Here is a 10,356-nt window from a genome sequence, read left to right on the forward strand (position 1 = left end):
GAGCTGCAGTGTTCACTGGAGGCACTAACAAGACCTGGAGTCCAGGAGCTGCCCGGGTGCCACGGAGGCCCCAGGCAGAAGAGGACAGCCAAGGACTTCCAGGAGTCACGGGCAGTCCGAGGCCCAGACGTGGCAGGCTTTTCTGGCATCTGGGTGGAGGAATGAAGGGGCAGTCTATGGATTTATGAGCAGGATTGGCTATGGAAACTGTAGGGCCCCTGGCTTAGAAGGAGTAAGAACTTCAGATTGTGCATTAAACCACGAGCGTCAAGCCCTTCTGAGCCCGGGATCCTGTTCACCTGTGAAGGTTGCCTCAGCTGAAGCCCAGCAAAAAAGGCTGTGGAGTCTGGAGACCTGGATTTGACACCATGTCCTTTAGGGAAACCAGCTTTAAACTCTCCCAGCCTCAGTTTCTTTCTTTTACCTTTTCTTCTTTTTTCTATGTGTTTGTCTATCTGCAAATATCTTTATTTTGAAATTTATAAATGATAGTTTTTCTGGGGATAGAATTTTAAGTTGACAGTAGCAGCCCCTTAGTTGGAGGATGTTATTTCATTGTCTTTTGAGGTCAGTTATTGCTGGTTAGAAATTTTCTCTGAGACAAATCATAGGTTAATTTCTGGTGGCTTTAATGTTTTTCTCTTTACCCTAGACATTCTGCAGTTTCAGTATAAGGTGTCCAGGCAGAGATTTCCATTCAATTTATACCAGTTAGAATTGGTTTGACTTTTCAGTTGAAGGGCCTCTCTCCTCCACTTGTTTCTGGAAGACTTAGTGTTCTCCTTCAACGTTGCCACTCCACTGTTCTCTGGCATCTCTGGAGTGCCTGTTTAAACTACTTAAAGTGCCTATTTTCTCCATTTCTCCTTTGCCTGAATATTTTGATATTTTCTTTTTTCCCCTATTTTTGAGTCTGAGTTTAGTATTGAAAACCCGGGACTGTCATTAGAGACGGTTGTGGGTTATCGAGGGGTTACATTTCTCCGGGAAGCTTGTTCCTGTCAGTCAATCCATGGTGGTTCCTAGGATCTCTCCTTGCACAAGGTGTGTGTGAGGAGCCCAGGACACACAAGAATAAGTCTCCAGTTTGTTCAAAGTATATGCAATCGTTTTAAGCCCTCAACGTAATTCCATGATGTCTGTATTATTTGTGTCCTCATTTTATGGATTATGAGGAAAACCGGGGCACAGAGGGGTTACCAGCCTATGGCCACATAGCTAGAAATTGGTCCTCACCTGAACACATCATGCCCACCTGTACTACTGTATAATTAGTTAATGGCAGCTGAGGGTGAGGAACGAAGGCTCAGAATAATTTTATGGAGAAGGTATTTTTAATTAAAACATTGAGCAAGTAAAACTCTTTGATTGAAAAATTGAAACTATTAAAACATTCTATGTAGGGACTTCTTGCCCCCTCCCTGTCCTGTCCTCCCTGCCTCACCTCCACCCCCAGAAAACCACTGTCACTACTGTCTGGAGTACCTTTTCATCTGCATTGTGTGAGTAGGAGCAAACAGGAACATGTAGTCTTGCTTCTCACTACTTTCCCACACGAGTTAGCATATAACACTTCTCACTACTTTCTCATACAAGTTGGCCTATAACACTGTCTTCCTCTGACACCACCTTTGCCACCGAGGGTGTGGGTTTTTTTCCTGACACCAAATACATGTTGTTTTCCCACACCAGTTATCCAATTCTACAACACCAACCGAGTGTCCAACAACTGAACCCAATTCTGACTTTATCTATGTGGAGTTAGCATCAGAGCCAGCAAGCTGAGGTCTCAATCCTGCAAGATTGCCCCTACTTCAGACACCAGCCACACAAGTGGGGTTTCCAGCAGATCCACATTTCTTCCCAGCCTACTACAAATTTGGGGGTTCCATAATCTAAGCTATACCCCCATGTTTGAGAACTCATCAGAACAATTCCCAGAACTCAGGGAAGTACTGTGCATACAACTTCAGCTTTACTATAAAGGGTGTGACCCAGGAACAGCCCCATGGAAAACAGGCAGAGAATGAAGCCCTGGGAGAGGAGGTTTCCACCCTCCAGTACATCCATGGGTTGACCATCGTCGAAGCTCCCTGAACTTACTTAAGGCTTCTTATGGCAGTTTCATTACCTAGGCTTGATTGATTAAATCATTGGCCATTGGTGACTGAACTCAAGCCCAGAGGTCAGGGGATGGAACAGAAAGTCCAAGGGCAGGGGGAGAGCTTTGTCCCCAATCACTCCTGTGCAAGTGCTGGCTCCATTGTGATTGGGCCAGCGTGGGTACTGTGTCCATCCTGAGCTAATCAATGGGCTTGAAGGTTACCATGTAAGGAGTGGCCTAGGCTCTCATACTCAGCTTTTGGACCCAAAGGAAGTTTGGATGCTTTTTCCAGAGGAAGGAAAAATGGATAATGAGCAGCAAAACCCATCAAGGGCCGTTGGCAGGTGCCTGGTAACCCAAGAGCCTTGACTAGGACAGTGTGCCTGTCTAGAATTAACGCAGATTAAATGCTTCTTCCAAGAGAAGCCTTGGATGGTTTCCATCAGTATCCAGCCTCCAATATGAAATGCATCTCAACAGGCTTATTCAGATACTTCTTTCCAACCATATGTGTTGTCCATGTTTCTCACTAGAGAAGACCTGGTGACATCTTCCTTTATTTCTCTCTGTAACCTGTGGTCCAGCAGACAGCCTAATGTTGTAAGTAGGGGAAAGAGATGATTTTTTTTTTTTTTTTTGAGACGGAGTCTCGCTCTGTCACCCAGGCTGGAGTGCAATGGCGCTATCTCAGCTCACTGCAAGCTCCGCCTCCCACGTTCACGCCGTTCTCCTGCCTCAGCCTCCTGAGTAGCTGGGACTACAGGTGCCCACCACCTCGCCCGGCGAATTTTTTGTATTTTTAGTAGAGACGGGGTTTCACCGTGTTAGCCAGGATGGTCTCAATCTCCCGACCTCGTGATCTGCCCGCCTCAGCCTCCCAAAGTGCTGGGATTACAGGCATGAGTCCCCACACCCGGCCAAAAGAGATGATTTAATGGGAAAATTGCATTCTGTTTTTGAAAGTGTCAGAGGAGACTTGCTCCCAAATCACAATGCAATGACAAGCCAGCGGCCAGTGAGCGAGTGACATCATGACAGGGATGCCCAAGGAATTATTATCACAACCATATCCCAGTCATACCTGAGGTCAGAGTATCTGGAGTTCAAAAATTCAACCTTAAATATCTTAAGTGTGCATTCACTTGGTTGCTAGGATCAAAAACCAGGTGACCCTTCTTCCTGGTAATTAATTGATTAACCTTGGGACCTGGAATCAGGGATCCCTACTTATAGGTATAGGTTTCAGATAAGGAAACATCAGTCTGCATTGGAATTGCTATTGGACATTCTCCAAAGTGATTTAATAACAGAGGCACTTCCTAGTGGCTCAGGCAGCTTCAGATATGACTTGAGTTTAGAACTGTGGTGGATGAGCCTTTTCTCTTGGCAAATACTAAGTCAGCATTAAAAAAAAAAAAAGAAAGAAAAAAGCCAGTTCTTAAGAATCTCCTATTTCCCAAGCACTTAAGTCAAAGTGAGGGTAACTCCTTCACAGGGCTATGAGGCCTTCCGTGATCTGGCCCTTGTTCATCTCTGCAGGCTCATGGCACCCGAGTGCTCCTGAAACTCCAGCCACAGGAGGATCCTTGCAGCTGCCGGAATTCCTGTCCACCTTGTGACCTTCAATTAGATTGTTTTTCTGCCTAGAATGCTCTTCTTTCTTCTCCTCCTACCTCCACATCCCCTGGCTAGCATAGATTCCATCCCCTCCTGGTCTGGGTCCAGCCCCTCCATGGCTCTGTGTTTGATAGCACTTATCACAGGATAGCATGGCAGGCCATCGCCCACTGTCCAGTCTCAAAGCCGAGCCACACAGAAGCACAGTCCAGGCACCAAAAGGTGACTTGAGGGCTCTACTTAATCTCCCACATGCTGCGAAGAGAGAGATGAAGATGATCCATGCTTGGTAAAATTTTCCTGTTTTCTCTCTTGCTTGCTTCCTTCACCCCTGCAGCTGCTCCCCCCTCTCTCTCGACACCTCTTTAACCATGTCTTGCAGAATCCTACCGGAGAGCCTCTTGTCCTCAGCTCTTTTCCCCAATTCTACCTCCCAGAGGGTCTGGAGAGCTGGCCCAGTGTGTAGAGATCCTCTGGGGTGGTGGGGAGGGTGAGGCAGTAGAAAGCAAAGCCAAAGGGAGAGGAAGGCCCAAGGCTGGAGACCTCGTGGTTAATTTGTAAATAGTTTATCTTCTGCATACTTATTTTGTCACTTTAAAACATAACTTGTCCCCTCTGTTCATCTCCCCTGGGAGGGTAGAGTTGATGTCTGTTGTGTTTGCTGCTGTAATCTTAGTACTTAGACAAGTACTTAGCACTTGATTGCACTCCGTAAACATTTGTTGAGTGAGGGAAGACACAAAGATAAGCACCACATGGTCTGTGCCTTGAGGGACTCACAGTCTAGTGAAAAGGCAAGCAAACAAACAGACCGATGTCGGCCCAGGAGCTCAGGGACTGACAGAGTGCAACGGAACCCAAGGGGAAGCAGGTCTCTGCTGGATCGGCGCAGTGTAGACACCTGTTACCTGACAAGGCTCTCCTGTCTGGGGACGTAGGCTCTAGGAGCCACCACATGTGTTCATCAAAAGGCATGCTGGTGTTTCTTGATTCAGATCAGTACTAATTGTCTCCTCAGGGGAACTCGCAGTTCTCATTTTCTCAGCAATCGGGTGCAATGAGCCTGTAGAAGAAGCTTTTCCAGAGCTGTTTTAAGACTTTTGCAGGCCCTGGGCACAGTCATTTTCAGAGGTTTCAGGCCACGGCACGGCGATGCCATGAAAATGCAGATGCATCCCATGCTAGGTAATTATCGGAGGACTGTAAGATTTTCCAAAATGTTTACCATATTTCCTGGGAAAATTATGTGGAATTGGGCTCAGTAAAAGTGACAAAGAAAAAAAATATATATATATAGGCTGAATCTTGCTCTGTTGCCAAGGTTGGAATACAGTGGTGTGATTTCAGCTCACTGCAACCTCCACCTCCCAGGTTCAAGTGATTCTTCTGCCTCAGCCCCCACGAGTAGCTGGGATTACAGGTGTGCGCCATCATGCCTGGCCAATTTTTGTAATTTTAGTAGAGACGGAGTTTCACCATGTTGGCCAGGCTGGTCTCAAACTCCTGACCTGAAGTGATCCGCCCACCTCGGCCTCCTAAAGTGCTGGGATTACCGGTGTGAGCCACCGCGCCCGGCTGACAAAGATAATAATAATTTGAATTTTCTTATGATTTTTAAATTTTTTGATTTCATTAAAAAGAAATTATTTATTTTGCTTGTGAGCACAAAATTATACGTAATCATATGGTTATATATTAATAGAGTCACAGTTGACTAGTTGACATAATGTTTTGTTCTGAAGGCGTGTAATGAGGCAGTTATCAGTTTTATTTTGCAAGGTTGTTTTTGTTTTCACCTTGCTTTGTTTTGTATTTTGGAGCCAATGGATTCTATTTGTTTCGGCCCTCAGATACAGGCCCTTGGAAGGCTCCTAAGCCATAGCTTTGTTACTGTTAGGAACTGTCTGAGGCTAAAGCAGCTCTGGGCTGCCGTGCGGTTCTTTTCTGTGTGGGTCCAAGTGTTGCCTAAATTCAAATGATCAATCAAGAGAGAAAGCAAAATGCTTGATGTTTTGTTAGCTTTGTGTCAGTGAGCTATTGCTTTACAGCAGATCACCCCAAAATTTAGTGGCTTAAAAAATAATCTCCCTCCCACCACCCCCCCCCCATAAATGAGTGTTTCTGCTCATCTGGGCTGAGCTGGGCTGATCTCGACTGGGCTAGCTGGTGCATCTGCCGTCACCTGGTAGCTTGACCTGGGACTGGCTGGTCTGGCATGGCCTTGGCTGGGGTGACTTGGCTCTGCTCCACATAGTCACTCACCTGCAGGGTAGCCTGGCTTGCCCTCACAGTGGGGGTGAGGGGCCCAGCGGGGGAGAAAAGTGTCACGTTCAGAGACTTGGGTCTCCAAGGCCTGGCTCCTTTATGTTCTATTATTTGAAGCAAGTCAAAAAGCAGCCCAGATTCAAGCGGCATGGGAATAAACTCTACCTCTTGATAGCAGGAGCCATAAAATCACTTTACAAAGGGTGTGGATGTAGAACGAGGGGGAGAATTGGAGTTATATCTTTGTAACAGCTGACTAGCAAATCTATGATTTGTGTTTCAATATTACAAGGAAATGTTTAGCCCTCACAGAAAATATTCCTTTGCTATATTCAAATCCTGTCTGTTCTATACAACGTAATCGATGTTACCTTGATCTATGTCAAATGGCAATGAGGCAAAATGCACATTTGCTAAAATGCTCTTTTACCACATGGAGCGGCGTGGCATCAATGTGTGCACCCTGGCCCTCGTGTTTTATCAGAAGCCTCGAAGGCTGGTGAGTGAGAGCTCGGGCTCCAGGCTCTGTAACTCTGGTTTTCCCCAGTTGTTTTCTAGGTGTTGTTTGAGTAACTAAGTTAGCCTCTCTGAGCTCTAATACTTTTGTGACCTGGAGAGAGCAAGGTTACCTTCCTCATGGAGTCGTCGTGCGCGTTGAATGCACATCAAGCGCTTGGCACAGGGCCAGACAGGTTGATAAATGTTTGCTCTTATTGAGCTCAGAATCAAGTCTGTGTTCAGGGAAAGTTTGTTGAATGAATCAATTAATGATGCAAGCCCAGCTTTTCCAAGGGCAGAGAATCTGTGAGGAAAAGAAAGCATAGAAATGTATGCACCCTTTTGGGGTCTGTTTCAGAAGAAAACTGCTTCCTCATCTCCTGTCTTATGTTGAGTGCCTGGGTTGTTATATAGCTAACAGGTGAATAACCAAGACAATTGAAGGATGGGAAGAGGGCTTTTTCTCAGATCTCTAAAATGCTTTTCTTCCCCTGTTAGAATACTAAAGCCACGATGACAGCAAAGGGTGACAGAATATGATTGGAGGAGTCCCAAGTTCTTTTTGATCCAGGCTTGGATGGGGCTGGGGGGAAGCTCCTCTTCTGATGGACAGTCATTGCTGGAAGACAGATGGGACATAATTGTGGGGGCCCCTGTGGGAGAGGTTTGAAATGTCTCAGGGAAAGACGGGACTGTGAAGGGATCCCCTGAGGACACTGGTAACATTTGCAGTGGGACACTTTGGCTCACAAGGAAGCTTCTGGGCATGTGAATTTCAGAGCCCAGATGGTGGGAAAATCCTCAAAAAACCTTGGGATTTGGGTCTCTGCAGCTGGGCAGCAGCTGTGGGCCTGGAATTAGTGCCAACCACAGGTGGTACCACCTGTTCCAGTGACCACATATTTCCCACCCTCGTCACGGAGGCCCAGCCATTTCTCCCTCAGGGTTTTGGGAAATGTGGAAGAAGAATGGGAGAAGACCATTTGTTGAAAGGATTAGAGAGATGGGTGTTCAGCCTGGAAGCCTCCCAGAGGCTCAGGGTTAGTTACCAAAAAAGCCCAGAACAGCAGAATTTGTGCTGTTTTCCCTGATGCCTCAATTAAATCATCCTCTGACGTCACATTTTCTGCACCTGCAGGGTTTGCGGTCGTAATGTGGGCTCCATAAATTTAGAGTGTATAATTGTTCTGACACAGCATGGATTGGAGCTTCTTTCTGAATTATCTATGAAAAAGCAAATTAAGAGCATAATCCTGACTGCATGGGATGTGCCCAGCCTTCTAACAGGAACAAACTCTTTCCTGGCCTTTTCAAAGTATCTGTTACTATGTAATAAATTAATAGGGTAATTACAAATGGTTCTTTTCCAGGTCTACCAGATTTCTAATGGACCATATTCTCTTAGTTCTTATTGTACTTGAAGTAATACTTAAGGTCACACACGGTAGCACTTTAAAGTAGCTAATTACAACTATTTCCTTTATGATGCACGTGGAAAAACTTCTTCACCTGCGATGAAACTGAATCGCTGTTAAGGCTCATGTCTAGATTCAGGCAGCTTTGTTTTCTACCCCAGCTGGCCTGGTTGGTTCCTTAATTTCTCTGAGCCTCACTTTTTCTGCCTGTAAAACGGGAATGATCATATACCCAAGGCCTCCTGCCAACAGTCAGCACCGATGTGCCAGGTGGACCACCGGAGGACTGCAGCCTCATGAAAGATCCCAAGCTAGAGCCACCCAGCTAAGCCTCTCTAGATTTCTTGGCCTGCAGAAACTTTTAAGATAATACATGCTTTTGTGTTCTAAGTAAATTAATACTACTTGTAATGGTACTGACATATAGGATTACCGAGGAAGACATTCATCAGTGAAGAGCAAGTGCTGAGTATGGTGTTAGCATAAGTATGCATACATGGTAAAGGTAGGAAGTTTTACGCTAATGTTTGAAAGGAAAATGTAGATAAAATGTACATGCTCACAAATGGGAATTGAGGTAGGGTTGCCAAATTTCACAAATAGAAATCCAGGAAACCCAGTTACATTTACATTTCAGTTGAACAATACATAAAATGTTAGTAGAAGTATGTTCCGTGTAATAATGGGATATTCACTGAAAAATTATCACGACTTATCCGAAGTTCAAATTTAACTGTGTTCTGTATTTTATCTAGTAATCTAGATCGAGGCGATTTACTTCCTCATGATCCAATGGGCATCTGTCTCTGATGTGGTTCATCTCTTTATTCCCTAATTGAAAAAATATAAATTTTTTAATACTAAAATGAATTTTGGCATTTTTTAAAAACCTGGCAATAATACGGAGGAATTGACATTCTCACAGCATACCAGTAGAAGTGTAAGTTGGAATGGTTATTATATAAACAGTTTGTCAAAATGATTGAAGAACTTGAAAATGTTCATACCCCAAGTTTTGATTACAAAGATATTTACCATAATGTTACTTAAAAATCACAAAATACCTGGAAAAAAACCCATTGCTTAAATGATAGTAATAATCTGACATGTTTGTCTACATTTGCCAGCAAAAATCAAGACATCCTCTGAAGACTGTCCATGAAGATTTTGTTGGAGTGAGGAAAAATAAGCAATAAAAATGTAGTCTTCTTGTTTGGCTATAGTCTGGCCTGGAATGGATATTTTGGAAGTGACTCCTCACGTGCAGGAAGGACTCTTAGGCCGTATGTGTGGGCCTCTCCGCAGTTCAAAGCTGATTTATAGAGCATCAGCGCTGACTCCTTGACAGAGAGTCTGCGGGTCAGAGGAACTTGAAGTCAGAATGTGAGACTGAAGTCTCAGGAACACACAGAATTCATATCAAGTTCCTTTTACACATAACTTGTTAAGAGGAGCATGTTTGCCTAAAGTGGGGTGCTCCTCACAGATTCTGGGAGCACAGAAGAGCTCAGGAAATGCTGGGGACAGAGTGGAGGCTGCGCTGGGAGGACCCTGGTGTGGTTTCAATATCAGCTTGGTGCCAGGTTCTCTGTAGCACCTTCTTTCTCTGTGAAAGTGGCCAACTGTTGCTGAATCCTGGAATGTTGGATGGGCGAATGGGAGCCTGACCAAGCCCAGGCTGGAATTCACAGCCTGATTCTGGGAACTGATGGGTTATTGATTCCCTGTGGCATTGACTTACATGAGCTGACACCCCTTGGCCATTGGTTGGGGGCTCAAAGAGTTTAGGGCGAGGGTACCTAAGAGGACAGAGAAGATGGAGGAGTACAGCATGCAGTTCATCCCTTCCCTGTCCACCCCTGTGGTGTGATTTCAGCCACTGAGGTTGATTGAGGTGGACTGTGAGCTCCTCCCTCCAGCTAGGCAGACATGGGGCCTACAGGAGGCAAACAGGTGTCAGGCTTAGGAGAGGGCTCTGTGGTTCCTTCTGCTGCAAACCCTGGCGCAGCTTCAGGGCCAACTTCCCCGCTTGGCACAGTGAGCACGGGGCCTAGGGCCCATGAAACTTTTAGGGTCCTATGAAAATGTTTTAATTTCTTTTTTTTTTCCTTCTTTCTTTCTTTCTTTTTCTTTCTTTCTTTCTTTCTTTTTTTGAGACAGAGTATTGCTCTGTCACCCAGGCTGGAGTGCAGTGGTGCCATCTCGGCTCACTGCAACCTCCGCCTCCTGGGTTCAAGTGATCTCCTGCCTCAGCCCCCCGAGTAGCTGGGATTACAGGCATGCGCCACCACGCCCAGCTAATTTTTGTATTTTTAGTAGAGACAGGGTTTCTCCATGTTGGCCAGGCTGGTCTTGAATTCCTGACCTCAGGAGATCCGCCCACCTCAGCCTCCCAAAGTACTGGGATTACAGGCATGAGCCACTGCGCCTGGCCGAAAATGTTTTAATTTCTTTTAA

The sequence above is a fragment of the Gorilla gorilla genome, chromosome 21 (assembly GCF_029281585.2).
Source record: "Gorilla gorilla gorilla isolate KB3781 chromosome 21, NHGRI_mGorGor1-v2.1_pri, whole genome shotgun sequence".
Classification (NCBI taxonomy): Eukaryota; Metazoa; Chordata; class Mammalia; order Primates; family Hominidae; genus Gorilla; species Gorilla gorilla.